Here is a 16,784-nt window from a genome sequence, read left to right as displayed (position 1 = left end):
CTATATAAGCTGATAGCTTCATTTTCATTTATTAGATTTTCCTGCAAATATGTAAAAATAAAGCGAAAATTTTTATTTTACTTGTCATAAACACCTTAAACCAAATTCATTATCTGGAAGTCACTTTTATGTTTATAAGAAGTTAGCATGTAATTTTGGTGTTAATTTAAGGTGGATATAACATGTACATGAGTTGCTTAACACACCCACCCTCTTGAGTTGTCCCATTACTCTAATGCTAATGCGGACTGATAGTACATTACTTTGTGACCATAAATCATAACAAATACTATAGCACTAGCATCATTAACCAATCAACATATATCATTTTAAAAATAGATCATTAGCCTACTGATTCATGCAGTTTTGAAAGGAAGACATACTACTTGAAAATTTGAAGTCATTGTAGGCCGCAAAATGGCCATATAGAAAATAGTTCTTTCGTTATCCCCCTTTACAGATTTAACACGGTGAATTTTGCAACTGTAGAACGTCAACGAATGCAAATTAGATAAATATAGCTGATCCAGCCTACTTTGAAGCGTAGACTGTGACGTAAAAAAAGTCATATCGGTCCAACAAATCATCAACCAGTCACACATCTTACCAAACAAGTCACTATCGATGTTTTATCGTACAGTTAAACATTAGATTAGTTAGACTTTTTAAAGAATCTATACTTATAAATTAATAAAGTTTGCAAATAAACTCCGAAACGGGTGCACTAGAGTTCTTACTTACTTCTCTAAGAATAAACTAGATACAAGATGATGTCCGTAAACTATATTTAGATTTCACTCGCATAGTAAGTATCGTACATTAAATTGAATGTCTACTTTCATTTTCTATAAACAGCCATGAAATAGCAAAAATGTGAGTACGGCGGCGTTTCCGGTTGGCGGATCTAAGTTACTGGCAATTTTTAATGAAACTGACAACAAGCAATCGTTTATTTATTTCATAAAACGTCATCACTGAATTATTCAATCAAAACTCGATTTAAATCATATAAAAGAATTAAGTTATGATATCCGATTAAAAAGGGAAATGTCCAAATTATTTTTGTCATTCACCGATCTTAATAACACCGGAAGCTTCTAGAACATCATAAAGCATATTGCCCGATGTTAAAAAGAAAAAAAAACGAGGCGATTGTAGCTGCATGAACATAAAAAAGCTTTTGTGTGAATTGTCATTGAAATAATGGTAAATCATTGATAACACTATAAGCTGTGAATATATTTATATATCGAAAGACTATTACATATATGTAGTAGGTTTTCCTAATAAATTTATCGGTAAAATCTGTATGTATACATTCCTTACGGAGAGCATCGTGGCAACGAAACCGAAGCACAATTTGTACTTCGTAGTAAACTTGCTTACATGAAAAGAGAAAATTAATGAATAAGGTATTGTTCAAATACAATTATAAATGTAAAATTTTGTGTTTTAATCAATGCATTTCATTTTTTCCCTTCTGAATACAGGCTTAAATACTCGGCCTAATCATAGAGCGTTAAAAGTTTAATTTTTACACAGCTTTATAAATATGTATGTACAATATATTTTCTGTCGGTAGTGGTATATATCGCGGGATTACATCTAGTAGATTTATATAAGAAACAATTTAAGAGGTTTAATGATAAACATTAATGCTCAGATTACGGTTTTAGGTGTATCGTATGACAAAAAAGTTGAGATGGGGAGATATAACCCCGGTCATGTTTTTTTTCATTGTTATTATTTCAATCGGTTATGCGTCTGCTATTCGACTACAAAATACATGTGTGAGAATTGTACTAAAATCAACGTATGTTTTAACAAACATTTCCTTTTTATAAATCATTTATTTATTGTAAACTAAAATATCCAGACATGTGTAATGTACTTTCAAAAGTTGAAAACTGGACCATGGTGGAATATTATTTTATTATGCTCCTCTTCACTAGAAAATTGTTTTGTCATGATAGCATTTTAAGGGGCAGTTCAGGGAAAAGGCTAAGACTGTCAATGCCTGGTAAACCAAATGTCAAACTTCCTTTTCAGAATTAGAAAGTGGTTTTCACAGATTATGAAGAAATTATAAATCTCTTTAGCCGTCTCAATTGGTTGTCAAAGATATTGTAAGGAAAGGGCACTCAAATGTGTCCACAACCCCTCATGTGTTCACATGATTTTTGGCCTTCTGGTAGAGTACTTTTTGAGGACCTATCAGGGATTTTTAGAAGAGCCATTTCCCAAGTAAGATTTCAACTTTGGCCGACACATAATATTACTTGACAAAAAGTAGCACTGAGACACAGACATATATTTAAAAGCCAGAGTTTAAAAGGGAGAGGAAACAAGGCGTAATAACGAAAAACTAACATTAAAAAAGTCGCGATGTTTCTTTTTTTATTATTATTTACTTATCTTACTTAAACGCTATCTAGTAGATTAAATTGTTTAACAACAGTCGCCTTCATTTCATGAGTCTTTAAGACTTTTTCATCATTCAATGTAAATTATAAACTGCAGAATATTGCTGCACATAACATAAATGGGGGGGGGGGGGGGGGAGGGATTTGGGGAAAATTGATTGAAAGAAAAAGGAACAGCCGCAATACCTATTTGGAAGGAAACAGGGCTTTGATCAGCAAACAAATAAAAAATATAAACAAGAGGCCCATGGGCCACAACGCTCAACTAACTATAGCCCTTCTTGTTCTTCATCAGCGGATTCTTTTTCGTATATATATATATATATATATATATATATATATATATATATATATATATATATATATATATATATATATATATATATATATATATATGGTTAAATGCACTCCGTCATGGTCAAAATTGGCGGCCGCAATGATTAATTTTTTTTATTGCAATTTAGTATTGACACCTACGTCCAAATGACTTATGAAGTTAATGAGCAGAAATCTCCTTATAAAAAGATTTAATTTTTCTGTACTACATGTAATTTTGGGAATTGTGACATATGTTAAGTGTAATGATATATGCATGCAAAAAAAAAAAAAAAAAAAAAAAAGAAGAAGCTCAGGACAGTAACTATGGTAAGGATTTCTCATAATTGACAAGCACCTGGGTACATACCTCTAATTATTTTTAGAATCGGTAGGGGAAGAAAGTAGTGCAGAAAAAATTACAAGTTCCTTAATTTGCAGACCTGAATAAAAAAAACTGTGATAATGTATTAAACTGAGCCTCATACTTGTTGATAAGGAGTATGTTCCCTTGCAAAAAAGCTTGGCAGATGTAATTTATCAATAAGATCAGCAGAATTATTTTATGTATTATAACACCAGTGAGAAGTCTGGAATTCCCCTACTTTCACTTTCATTTTCAGAGGTTAACGCAGACAGACGCATTTTGCCGGAAAACGAATCTGACATGCCACCTCGAGATTTTAACCAAGGAAAGACAACTTGATGTGCTTTGATTTGAGGGGTCACTCACTGCTGAACGAAAATTAGGGACATTGCTATGTGAAGAAACGTTAACATTGTCGCCTATGGGAAAACAATTAGTGGACTGTACCCAATATGTGGAGCCTATTGGTAAGAGAAAATTCTCATAGATCTTTATTTTGTTTTGAACTCGGTGTTTACTATCATTTCCAATTGTTTAGATTTATGAAGGAAGCACATTCCAATTTGTTTATACATATTTTGAATCAAATTTGATTTGTTAATAACCCCCCCCCCCCCTTACCCCCTTAGGAACAGACAGCTTATGCTCATATCTTCCATTGTGTACACATGTACATGTAGCATGTAAATTAAATGTATGGATTTTATGCAATTTATTAATCCAGAGCCATTAATAGATATTTAGAAAAAGAACAGTTATTTTAGAAGTACATCCACCATTATTGTTTATTTTCAATACACAAAAATTCACAAATGAGGTCGGAATCAGTATTCAGTGAAGTTCAAGGTCAAAGTGAAAGTAGAGTGGCAGTAAGTTATCGAAACTGCTTAGTGCTACCTAGTGCAGAGTCTTGCAGTATGTAGGTGATATGCACTTGTCATTTTATGAAAGAGGTAAAGAAAAAGAAAGGTTTCCATGCCTTATTACAATATTTGTAAATGAAAACTTTTATTTTCATGGAATAGAATTACATGAATGAGGACATAGTATACATGTGCATTCTTTCAAAGAAGTTGGTCAGGCTACAGTTCTGTGGAAGTTAAGCAGTGTGTGCGTGAACATGCACACTAACATTTTTTTTTATATTTTACATGTATTAACTGCATTACATGTATTTGTCTAATGTATAATTATTGTCAGTAAACATGCTTTTTACCTGTATTATTAATTTACATGTAATTTAACAATGTTGAGACTAATCAGTGCAAATTCATAATTTTCAACTGATATTAGATTATGGGCATAAAAGGAATGTGGTAGGATTGTGTGTGTTTGGTGTCTGTCTGTGAATGTTTTAGGTGCTTTTGATGCTGATAAATTATTGCACCATTTTTTAAATTGATTTTTTTTTAGGTTCATGGTGATACAGGACAACTTCGAGGTTCATGCAGATGGTGTTTAAAGCTATCAGTCAGTAAAAACAAACTCATTTGAACACATCTTGAGTCTTCACATGTAAAATGATGGCAGTACTTTCAATATGTAAGTTGAATTTTCTAAAGCTTCTTTGTGTGTGTGTGTGTGGGGGGGGGGGGGGGTGGAGGGGAGGGAGGTGGTGTTAAAGCTTAGAAAATGTAGATTTTAAATGAATATTTGAGCTATGAAAGTGACCATCAAACTAATCTGTACGTGTATGCTATATATTTTACAGCTAATATAATTTGAAAAGAATTTCAAAACAATATTTAACATTCATAGTATTGTGTATGATAAAATATTAAGATTAAAAAATATAACAGTTAAAATTTCTTTAATATTTGTCAGTCAAAACGAGCGACTTGTAAGGAAATTCAAAATTTTCAAAGTTCTCTTTCATTTTTCTACAAATTACAAAATGGTTACCATGGAAACAAAACATTTTCTGTAGACTATTTATTTGATCTGCTCATGCTAGTATTTTTATTATCTTATAGTTATAATGAATATTTTAGTTCTAATTTCATCTTTAATTAAAAGTACGGGAAAAGTAACACTACATGTGTAATAAGCAATCCATTATTATGATGTCATTATGACGTCATAGATGAGTGAACTTGCATTGGCGTAAAAATTGCTTTGAAACAGATGAATGTACACAAGAATATATAGGCTTATAACTTTTTTATTCCTACACCAATTTTCTTGAATGATACATCAATGGACAGGAAATAATCAGTACTTTCTATTTTTACTACTTTTGGGGTATTTGTAAACTTAATTTTTTTGTCTATCATGGAGAAACAATGAATTCAAGAGCGAGGGATGATCAAATTTTGTGCGAAAATGCATTGATTTTTTGAAATAAGAGAAATGGACCCATATGAGTGCTTGATTGTAATTTTGCTTGATGTATTTAAAGTCATGAAAGAGAATAAAAGTGGTATAAGTACATTAATAGGCTAACCGATGACTTAAAATGTGGGTGCAGTTGTGGCTAGATGGAAGCATTTTTAAAGGATTTTGCATATAGAACTGTGCATGCTGTAAAATCTTTATTAATGATTGAATTTTCCTGAAATTTGGCATAGTGTCACTACATAGACTGTAGTATGACTTATGATGTAAAATGTTGTAAAATCCAGAAAATACTTTTTCATATTGGGTACATACCTCTAATTATTTTTAGAATCGGTAGGGGAAGAAAGTAGTGCAGAAAAAATTACAAGTTCCTTAATTTGCAGACCTGAATAAAAAAAACTGTGATAATGTATTAAACTGAGCCTCATACTTGTTGATAAGGAGTATGTTCCCTTGCAAAAAAGCTTGGCAGATGTAATTTATCAATAAGATCAGCAGAATTATTTTATGTATTATAACACCAGTGAGAAGTCTGGAATTCCCCTACTTTCACTTTCATTTTCAGAGGTTAACGCAGACAGACGCATTTTGCCGGAAAACGAATCTGACATGCCACCTCGAGATTTTAACCAAGGAAAGACAACTTGATGTGCTTTGATTTGAGGGGTCACTCACTGCTGAACGAAAATTAGGGACATTGCTATGTGAAGAAATGTTAACATTGTCGCCTATGGGAAAACAATTAGTGGACTGTACCCACCTGAACCGTTTCTGTGACAAGAAAGAATTTATCAAAGATGAAAGTTAACAGGGAGTGCCACTATACCCAGTAAATAAAGTAAGTAATTACAACAAGTAAATATCAAACTGAATTTGTTTTTATTTGGCTGAATGGGCCATGGCCGCTTAAAATGAGGGAGCCGAGGCATCAATATATAGCCTTATATGGCATCCCTTAAAATGCAAATGGTGAACCCTGGGAACAGATGTTCACAGCATAATAATTGAGTTTCAGACAAAATAATCGGATATATATCAAGCAAGTCCATTGAGCCTACTGGTAAGCCTGAAAGCCGCCACGAGACTATGCGGTGGCATAGTCTGCGCCACCAGTAGCTTCGATAGAAAACCCCCCATCCCCAAACAAAACAAATAATGCATTCCCAATTAACAGCAAGTAATAACAATAAAAAATTGCAGTTTGCCAACACAATTTTTTTATGGCAAAAGCATCGCCTGCATTGCAAATTTCAACAAAACTGGGTATGTAAATGCAAATGAGTAGCACTCATAAATTCAATGCAGCCACCAATTTGTGGCAAACTATGACCCACTAACTAGTCATAGCGCAGCCAAGGCCCAAACTCCCCTAGATTTGGTGACAATTTTTTTCAGAAGGATTTGTTAAAAATGTCTGCAAGCCTTGTTGAAGGCGATACAAAAACATACGGTTGCCAAGCTCGGACAAGTGCACTCCATCGGGAGCAAACAATTCTGGACTTGTCAATTGGATTTCGGGATAACGAATATACTTCCCCCCGGACCTAATTAATGTCGTAGCAATGAAACTATTCAGGCGTTTTCTAACCTTGTTCAAGGCTTTTTGGTTAATACCGCCACGCCAATGCTGGCGGGGAAGGATTTGAGACCACACTAAAATGGTATCTGGCAACAGCTTAGCCAAGCTGACCAAGGTTGTGTTAATATTTAATCTTAATTTGATTGACTTGTCACCCCTAGCATCAGGAATATTGTTGCCTCCACAATGCAATACTAAAATCTGAGGAGGGTCTTCTAATTTTAATAAGAATTTAACCTTTGGCATAACTTCAGCCCATCTCATACCCCCCTTACCCTGCCAAAATATGGATGCATGATGCCTTTCTAGTTATGATGCCTTTCTAGTTCAAGGTTGGCTCTAAAATCTGATTGCCTTGCCTGGCAAAAGGCCTTTTCAACAATGGAAGAACCCACAATCCAAATTCTAATATGTACAATACAAAATTGAGTTGAAAAACAAGAAAAAAGGAACAATACAAAAATTTCTGTACACAATATTTCATTTCTACACCTGAGCATACATAAAAGAAAAACTGTATTCTTAGTCAGTAAAGGTAAAGCTACCTTAACTTGCTGAACTGCACATTTTGCACCATATGACATTTAAAAGCTCATTTTCTAAAATAACGGTACATACATTGAGATTTCCAACGACCCTTGACCGCTATATCTTGCTGACTCGTACCACTAGCCCAAGCATGGGAAGCAGCACCAATACGGAAGGAATGGGTCTTGTAAGTTTTAGTATCTAAGCCTAACATTTCTATAGCCTTTTTAAATACAGACTCTGCCTGATACCTGGTCACTGGACAGCCTGACAGATGAATGAAAAAAACCCCATAAGCATGTGGTCTTAAAAGTAAATATTTGCGCAGAAACTGAATTGGGCAGATTGGACTAGAAGGAATTAATGTGATTGTGGCCCCATTCCCTTCTTGATCAGTTTTGAAGTGACTTAAGGACATTACAATAGTATTGTTGGTTGTTAATCTGACATCACCTGCTTGGATAGCATGACCGGGTTGGTCTTTAGAATCCTGAACGAGCTCCCCAATTCTAAAGTAACCAAAAAATGCCGAGCAAAACAGTGCACTAAATAACACAGACTCATAGTCAGATCTACATACTTGGGGGAGGATAGACAAAATGCTTTGAAGTATGTTGATAGTGATAGGTTTGCAAATGTCCTTCCTAGCGCTAAGGCGACCCCACCCAAGTAGAACCTTCTGTAACATAAACGATTTTGTTGTATCTAGTAAACCTTGGATTTTGCAAAAATAAGATATTGCAGCCATATATGTTTTAACTGTGCTTGGTGAGAACTGCTTAAATGAAAGATAAGCTTCAAAATGAATTAGGTCTTTAGAATTTGGTGGTCAACATTAATTACACTTGTACACTTCGCAGAAATAACTGAACTGCTGCAATGCTGTCTGATATAGCTTTTTCGTGTTTACTGATAGGGAAAAGTTTAACAATTCTTGGGCTCGATGTTGTAGATGAGTCTGAGAAAAGATTCTTGGACTGTCGTAGGTAGTTGGTCGGCTTCTGGAAAGACCTGTCTGAATCTGTGCCACTGAAGACGAGAAAGAGAATCAGTCTTAACATTTTTCACTCCCCTAATATGCTGCCCTTTAAATTGAATATTGTTCATGAGGCCCTTCAAGACCAAAACACTTAAAGGTGCATAGACACAGATTTGAAGTTTATAGTTTCTCAAATTTTCTATATAATATCACAACTTATATATTGCTATAGCATTTCACACGAAAATAAAATTAAAAACTTATTTAATCTGGAAATTATTGAAACTACGAATTTCGGGAGGCGTTTGATTAACACATTCTTGCACTTTCACAATTTTTAACTTTATCCTTAATACTTAAGAAAAGTAGCAATTTTGTTGTACAACTCAACATATTAACGAATAATATTACATCTATAATCCAGAAAATTCAGAGTAAAAATGTGCGACAACAAAACCCACTCACTTAAGTATTGTCAGCCCGTGCTCGGTGTTGTGTAGTTATGTACAGAGTTTAACAAATTGAATACACCCGTGAAACGTAAACTGTTTTTGTAAACAGGGCACGAGCTCTGTTGTTGTTAATGTTTACGTTTCACCGGGTGTGTTCAATTGTTAAACTCTGCACACACCACTGAGCACGGACTGACAATACTGGTGAGAGGATTTTGCTTCTACATTTCTACTCTGAAATTTCTGCATTATAGTTTTAACATTTTTCATTAATAAACAAGAAAATTGCTACTTTTCTAAGGTAATAAGGATAAAGTTAAAATTTGTGAAAATGCAAGATTGTGTCTATCAAACGCGTCCAGAAATTCGAAGTTTCAATAACTTCCAGATAAAATAAGATTTTTATCAAATTTTCGTATGAAATGCTATAGCAACATGTAAGTCATGAAATTATACAGAAAATTTGAGTAAATATTAACTTCAAATCTGTGTCTAAGCACCTTTAAGAGATGCATAATTTTGGGTGATTTGGATGTTTTAGTATTTAAAATAGTGACAAGTGCAATATTGTCAGTATGTAAAATAACTCGCTTTTCCCCCAACTGATCTCCCCAAGTAGACAATGCCATTGCTAAGGGTACCAGTTCCAAAAAGGTAATGTCCCTTAATATGCTAGTCCCTTGCCAAGATTCTGGCCATGTAAAAAAAGCCCAATGAGTTCCAAAAATAGCCCCACACCCTAGTTTATCCGAACCAGCGCTATCTGTATACAACTCTAATTGAAAGTCACTGGCCAAGTCTACTTGTCTATATGATGTTGTACCATTGAAAGTTTCTAGGAACATTAGCCAAATTTGTATATCTTGCTTCATTTCCTGAGTAACGTGTCTCTTGTGATAAGGCTTGCTAAGCCCAACAGTGGCATCATACAAGCGCCTGATGAATGCTCGACCCGCTGGAATTCCCCTAATGCAGAAATTTAGAAGGCCAGTGAGGGACTGGATTTCCCTAACTGTAACTTTTTTACGAGATAGGAAATAACTGAGCTGATCATAAAGCTGACCCAGCTTCTCAGAGGGGATACTAACAGTCTCTGTGACTATATCAATTTCCAAGCCTAAAAATACCAATTTTGTTGTAGGGCCTAAGGTTTCTTCGTGGGCTAATGGGACCCCCAAATCATTGCATAGATTGGTAAATGTTGAGACTAAATAATGACACTGCCTTTTCCCAGATGCACCTGCTAGTAAAAAATCATACAAATAGTGGACTACATTATCAGATTGACTCTTTTGCTTTAAACACCATTCCAGAAAGGAAGCAAACTTTTCAAATTTAGCACAACTCACAGAACAGCCGAATGGCATACACTTGTCGATAAAAATACTGCTGTTGATTTTGTACCCTAGCAACTCAAAATCAGAGGGATGAATTGGTAGCAAACGGAAAGCATTCTTAATGTCTAAACGAGCCATAAAAGTTCCTGGACCTAACTTTTCCAACATTCTCAAAGCTTCATCAAATGATGTGTATTTAACTGAACAATACTGAGGATCAATGAAGTCATTCACACTATCACCAACTGGGTGGGACAAATGATGAATAAGACGAAATGTACCATCATTTTTAGGTACCATACCTATGGGGGACAGTCTTAGGTTGAGAAATGGAGGGCAGAAAAATGGGCCAGCAACCCGACCTAAACTTATTTCTTTATTGACTAATTGTATGGCTTCTGTAGTAAGTGAATTCAAAGACTTAAGATTTTTACAGTTGTATGGCTGTCTAAGACCTTGGTAATTTAATTTAAAACCAAATTGAAACCCTTGCAATAGTTCATGTGCATTTTCTGTGTCAGGATAATTAGTCAAACAATCTGATAAAACTGAAGTCTTGATTGGACTGTAAGCAATACTACTGATGTCTAACTGGTGTTGAGGAGGGGGTTCTGAAACTGCTAGTATCTGGCTTGACTGTTGATTGAGCACGCCAGGTTGACTGAGAGTTCCCAGATCTAAAATTTAATGAATTTCTAGTAGTGGTTCTACACATTGTAAAGGGATTGGGTTGTGAACATAAAATGCACCACTGCCTATATTGGCAGTTTTGCCTTGAACAATAACCCTTGTAGTTGAAATCATAACACTTTGAGGGTTGGGATGGCTGAATAGCAGGCTGTCGGTGAAGGGCATTATATACATGTAAAGGAGCCAAAGCTCCTGATCAACTGACGCAAATGACATTGAAGGGTTGCACTCTTTCTTCAATCTGAATTGAATGTCATAGTCCCGCCAACCCAGGCCATTAACCCGGCTTGCCCCGAGACGTATTGTGTGGATATATTTAAACAGAGCAGCGTTTTCCATGGGGCGAGCCAGCACATAAATGGCTGCATAAACAAGAAATGCATCTGTCCACATTTGGATGTCAGTAATGGGTTTTAATTTAGATTTTGATGATAAAGCCAAATTGCCATTTTGCAGTTAGAAATATCTAGTATCATCATGGGGGTCAGTTTCGAGCTTATTGTTGATCAATAAAGCTAAATTAACATATTCGCCATTGGCAATTTTGAGTTTAATATAGTTGGATACATTATGCCCCAAATCATTATCATAACTAGAAACTCTTATGTTCGCATTGGATGAAGGAATACCTTCTGTCCCCTGAGGTTGGGCTGGGTCTTTTCGCTCAGACAAAATTGTGGAAATGCGTTGAGCCAGATCCTGAAGTTGGTAGGGTGGCATAACGTTGGTAGGCATTATCGTGGGTGCAGTAGCCTGTACATCAGAAGGGCAATTGATAGGCTGGACTGTTCCGTCCGTGATGCTCGCCGACGGAGGAACTTCGGAAATTGTCTCCAGACAAGGCTCTTGTCTCCCTGCTCGTTTCCGTGGCTGAGCCTGGGTCTGACTCGCCGTCTTTCGCTTAGGCATTTCGAATCTCGAAATATAACCAAAGAAAAAATCTGTTAACCATGGGTTGTCATCAAACTTTAATGTAATATGACTACTGAACTTTGAATGCACGTGTACATGAGTGCCTGTTAAAATCAACAAATATCTACGAAAATTGTTAGCATCGATGATTAAATTTGGATAAATATGCCATAAAAGAGCATTTAAAATTTTATTACAACAATTTCTTGACAAAAAGTAAAGGTATTAGCTATAAACAATCGAAAATTCACACCACTGTAAAATTCCGTCCTTACCTTTGAAAACGTCTGCTTCGACTGATGATGAATCTGTGCACTTATGACGTAAGCAAAATGTGTTGAGGTGAAGACTAATTGACGCAGGACCAAAATAAACAATCCCAAAACACCGTATTTATAAAAATTAATAGTTTTTCCCTTTGATAAATGGATTTAACATTTAGTGGTGAAATCCTATTATCCTGTCAAGAATACCCTACCTTCTTTTTTAAAAATCTATTTAAGCTCTTCCGTTCCAACGGAAGAACTTCTACTGATTCTGATGGTTAAGATTATTATTCTTTTTTTTTTTTCTTCTCCTTTCTAGACGCCAACTTTGAGACCTCATATCTCGCTCATTTCTCAACGGATTTTGCTCAAATTTGCAGAGTTTATAGACGTTGCAAAACTCTATCAGAATGTTGTCAAATAGTTCAAAAAGTCACTTCCGCTTTTGAGTTATTTCCCTTTGAATGAAAATTTAGGAGGCATCAATTCCAGACAAAGGCTCCGAGACTACAAAAGCTGGAGCAGAAATTCTACCGAATTTAAATAATAGAAGGATTGAAGTTGTGCACATCGGTTTTTGTTTTTCGATTTCTGTATTCAAAATGGCGCTATATAGGGGTCAAAATTTAGAACGCCTAAAAGAGCGAAAATTTAGACATATTTTCCTTTGTATCTATAAAACTAAAAATATTTTGATAAGACATGTAGAATAAAAGTTGTGTACAATTTCAAGGCCTTTAATTTGACACCACTAAAAAGGGGCTGGCCCCTCAAATAAGGGATCTGGAGCCCTTTAAATTTTTTGATTTATAACTCAAAAACGGTAAATATTTCGAAATGGCTGTCGTAAAGAAAGTTGTTCTTTAACATCTTATTGATAACATGAAAATGTTATTTTGTTCGAGTCTTGTGTTTTAAATGCGCCAGAAGCTTGACCCATATAGAGGTAACTGTTCTCATTCAGCAAGTAAACGAGAGCTCTTCATGCGTGTAACTAAAATAAACTTACTGTAAATATTAAATCTGGCTACATTAGATGCTAATATTCTTTAGAATAAGGTTCTTGAAGTGTTTTGTGCTTTATTTCCAAGTTATTTTTTGACAACTTTTCCTTTTATTTCATTTTTTCAAAGTCGAATAAACCAGTCTACTTTAAAAAAAAAAAGGGAAAAAGATAACCTTTTCTTCTTATCATATAAAAACAAACAATATAGTGAGAAAATAAAACATAACTTTGAAGCATAGACTATTCACAGCCATTAAGTGCACGCCTTTTACATTTACCTTGTGTGTTTACAATTATGTAACACCTCCCTCGATAGCGCGTGGCAAAGAAGGTCATCGGGGATCAATCGGCGTGTGATCCAGCGACCTAGTCATACACAAAACAAATCATAGAATGGCCATTCCAAATTCATTTTGTAAACTAAGTCATGAGTGGATAAATATGTTGAATCCTTCAGATTATTTCATAATATCTTTGATTAAATCGCTAGTGCATTTTATTTAATATTTTATTCGTTGAATTACAGGAAAGTTGCATAGTTATTTTTATAAACAATTTATTTCTCGATATCGAGGTAATTGTCTGTTTTATTTAAAATAAAATTCAAAATATGTTACCTTAATTAATTCCTACAAGTAATGGAACTTTTGAAACTTAAATGTACATATATGTAATCTAATATACGTTTTTTGTCGACGCCCTTAAAATGTACAACTGTATATATACATTTGCAAGAGCGCCCCAAATATACGCATATCGAGAGTTTTATAAGTATACATGGAAATACAAAATCCCACATTCACACGCGCCTCCAAAATATGTAGAATGAGACATACATGCGTAACTGTATTTTAATATTACAAATTTATTAGACACCTAACATTGAACAAATTATTTTTTCTACTAAACTTGACACATTTATCAGATCTCTTAAGGTTTTACGGACACATACAATGTACACGCATGCAAGTACAGAACATGCACGTTTTATAAGCGCATATGCAAGAGCGCCCTAAATATATGCATATCGAGCGTTTATATACAGAAAAATTCTAAATCCCGTCTTTTTTTTCATTATTTTTTGCAATAAAATATCGACTACACTGAAATGATTTTATTGATTTACAGCATATATTACGCTTTTACGCGAATATATTACATGTATAACAGAACTTAAAAATATATAATTATATTATATTTTTTTTTGAAATGTATTACTTCCACAGTTTTGGTCCGATTTCTACTTATCATACAAGATGCAACATGAATTCTTTGTATCAATTTTTGAATTAAAATCGATAAACATTTACATTGTTTCAATGGTTACTAAATAAAAAGATTCTTTGAATTTCTTTCAAAACGCTTATTCATCTACATTTTTGGTCCAGTTTTTGATGAACTTAACACACTTATAGACTTAACAATGATACATATTCTGTATTTTTTTTTCAACGTTTGCTGTTGGCATAGTAAATAAAACAATATTTGTGAAATCAACCACTGATTAAGTGAAGCCTAGAAGGTCGGTAACACACATTTTTACTTTCGATCGTATTTTGCTTTTACGCGAATTATCCCATGTTCAAATTTTAGATGCGGCAAACCCTGAGTGACATGAAATAGTTCGAAATAATCCTGCAATTAATTATCATGAAAATATTTAAACAAGGAAAAAACCGTAATCGTCTGCACCGCATGAGGATTTTTCCATCTGATAATGATTCCAGAGGATTACTCTTCTATCTAAGATCCATATCTGGTTCCATAAAGCACTCCTTTGACGGAAATTCTAGTTCTAAATCTAGGATGATGTTTACGACGTTTGTTAAAAACTAAGCAAATTTGGGGGAAATCAACAATATATATTTTATCAGTTTTTTTGCGCCATCTTACCAAGTACAACTCATAGTATACAGTCATCAACTGTATCGGTGTTATATGTAAAGATGCTATAATACTGCTTGAAAAACCATAAATTGACTCTCTAATGCTAGTGCTTATTTAAGAAACGAATTTTTAAATTTTTTTTTTCTTTGATGGAGGTATCAAAGAGAACTTGGACGGAAAACTTCATCAAAGCGCGTAGCGCATAGAAGAAAACAAGTTTTCCTTTCAAAGTCTCTTTGATACCTCGATGAAACAATATTTGATAATTATCTTTCAGTGATGAGATATAACATGAAAACAAATGATCGCCCAACATAAAGCTTAACTTCAAAATATATTTGACCTAAGTATTCATATGCGGAGTAATACATAAGGAACAAACAATGTTCACAAATTGTTGTGTCATTATAAGTTGTTTCTAACAATAACAAATAAATGATAAATACCGGCTAAATAATTACTTTTTGTAATATGGTGTTGGTTAAATATGTTCTTCGAATATTTCCTGGTAAGCTGATATTTGAAGATCGTAAATGAAGGAGAAATTATTCCAAATGATCCTGACAACGTGAACTCTGTCAAGATAACGAAATTTTGAATGTCATTTGCGCATCTCTTCATCTGAATTTCAAACCCAATATATTTATTTATTTTCCCTCGAATTGAAATGTTGCATATTCTTGGTTTAAATGCGACTCGTGACTGCCGGCTATATATCTATGTCCGACAAGGGGGGGGGGGGTGGGGTAAAAATCTGGAAATATGGCCGACGCATTGCGCTTACATTCGATATTAAAAAGTCATTAATTACGGAAACCACTTTCCATATTTTTTTCCGTTTTGAATTTATAGTAGCTGCCCTTTGAAGAAATGACATCAGATTTGATGTGACTGCATCACAAATGATGGTAGCATCGAACAAAAGATGAAAAACGTTAAAAATAAGAATCCAAACAGAAACAAGTTATCAAACGAAAATAAAGGTGTCTCAAAGATTTATCAAGAATACTTGATGGTAAAAGATATAATTGAAAATTTTGACGAGTTTGGCTGTGTGAAATTGGACGAAACACGATAATGTCGATAGTCGAGATGTTGGGACACTTAAATTTTGAATTAGAATTTGTTCATTTTTGTATTGAATTGTCTTGATCATCACTTCTTGCAGGCCATTTGTACATGTACTACGGAGGATTCTCACTGTTTGAATAGTAGGTTCAGGGCTCTAACTGGCGAGTAATGTAGTCGCCATGGCACCTGAAATTTTTGATTGGCGCCTAAAATTTCTCTATAAGTCGCCAATTTGGCGACCAGTTTTTAAATTGAATTGGCAATCGTCAAAGATCAGAACTATCAACATTTTTTTCTAAAGAGGAGGAAAGAAGTTTAAAAGTTAGCGATGGGCATGTCTTGTGTTTTCTTTGTCACCTTGCTTTTTTAAGACACGCACGTGCAAATGAATTTTCGCATCCAATAAGTGCCCACAGAGCAGATAAGACAATAGCAGTCCCGGGTAATTGTTGGCTTCAGAAAATCGAAAATTGTGAAACTCAGTAAATTGGACGGTTGATGTGGTCAATTGTTTATCAATTAAATTCTCACTCATAAAATATACGGTCTATTGTTTATCCATAGGTCCCAATTGTATGAACAAGCATAAATGTAAATCGTGTAAACAATCCTTCATATTTTTTATGGGTTTAAAG

At 34.3% G+C, this 16,784-nt stretch overlaps 1 long non-coding RNA gene and 1 pseudogene across 1 annotated transcript; one reads left to right on the top strand and one right to left on the bottom strand.

Annotated features, from left to right (window-relative positions):
* The first annotated feature begins 3,248 nt into the window (after positions 1-3,248).
* LOC133195659 (uncharacterized) lies at positions 3,249-6,201 on the top strand. The gene is made up of 3 exons (XR_009722228.1): positions 3,249-3,572; positions 4,547-4,647; positions 6,008-6,201. It is a non-coding gene; the product is annotated as an uncharacterized LOC133195659 (long non-coding RNA).
* Positions 6,202-10,894: 4,693 nt separating this feature from the next.
* LOC133195040 (uncharacterized) lies at positions 10,895-11,916 on the bottom strand (annotated as a pseudogene).
* Between the last annotated feature and the right edge of the window lie 4,868 nt (positions 11,917-16,784).

Source organism: Saccostrea echinata, unplaced genomic scaffold, assembly GCF_033153115.1.
Source record: "Saccostrea echinata isolate AGI-Se365-2 ecotype Australia unplaced genomic scaffold, CSIRO_AGI_Sech_v1 ptg000029l, whole genome shotgun sequence".
Lineage (NCBI taxonomy): Eukaryota > Metazoa > Mollusca > Bivalvia > Ostreida > Ostreidae > Saccostrea > Saccostrea echinata.
Note: the sequence above shows the minus strand (reverse complement) of the source record. Positions and strands in the feature narration are given on the sequence as shown.